The sequence below is a fragment of the Aethalodelphis obliquidens genome, unplaced genomic scaffold, assembly GCF_003676395.1.
Source record: "Aethalodelphis obliquidens isolate GAN/ISIS:26980383/991018 unplaced genomic scaffold, ASM367639v1 scaffold19, whole genome shotgun sequence".
Lineage (NCBI taxonomy): Eukaryota > Metazoa > Chordata > Mammalia > Artiodactyla > Delphinidae > Aethalodelphis > Aethalodelphis obliquidens.
In genome coordinates, this window is record NW_020837963.1 from 25337745 (window position 1) to 25338516 (window position 772).

The window sequence follows — 772 nt, forward strand, 5'->3', positions numbered from 1 at the left end:
GGCAGGGAGGCAGGCACTGGGGTGGGGGTGGGGGGAGGCCGAAGCAAGGCCTCCGATGATTGGCCAAAATTCGTGTCACTCAAGGATCCCGCCCTCGGCCGACACTCCACCAACTCCAACGGGCCGCGCCCAGTTCGCGAGTGTTGATTGGCTGCAGAAGGTGCCCTTCACAGTCACAGCTGTACGAGCACGCGGAGGGCGGGGCTCCCTTTGTGTCTGCGCAGAAGGCGGTGGCGCGGAGATCGGGCGCCAGGGCTTGAGCCCTCGGGTGTGGGTGTTCGTGGCGGACAAGGCGAGGTGGCCGACGAGGGAGGGTCCGACGGGGCGGGCGCAGAGTCCATCTTGTGTAGGGCAGCGACCCCACATCAAAATCGCCGCGATTTCCCAATCAGGTCAGATCAGGCAGAGCTGGGCGTTAATTTGTAACAAAGTCGTTCCGCTGCGAGTGTCGAGGTGGACTGTTAGTGTGAGAGGAGATGTAAACGAGCCTCGTAGACGGTAAAAGACGCAATTACCTCATGTAGCCTCGACAAAACAAGTGTGTTGCCCAAAACAGTGCTCTGTAATTTCCCGACCCATCCCCAGAACTGCCCCATTCTCACAGGATAAACAAACCCAGGGAAATTGTTCTATAAAAGCAAAAACGTCCTAATGTGCGTAGGACATATGTCGCTCTGAAGTTATTCGCTGTTGACCCTGACTAGGCGAGTACTTGTATTAGTGTCTCCTGTCTATTCTCAACAGTATATTGTTTAAGGTAAATCCTAAATAA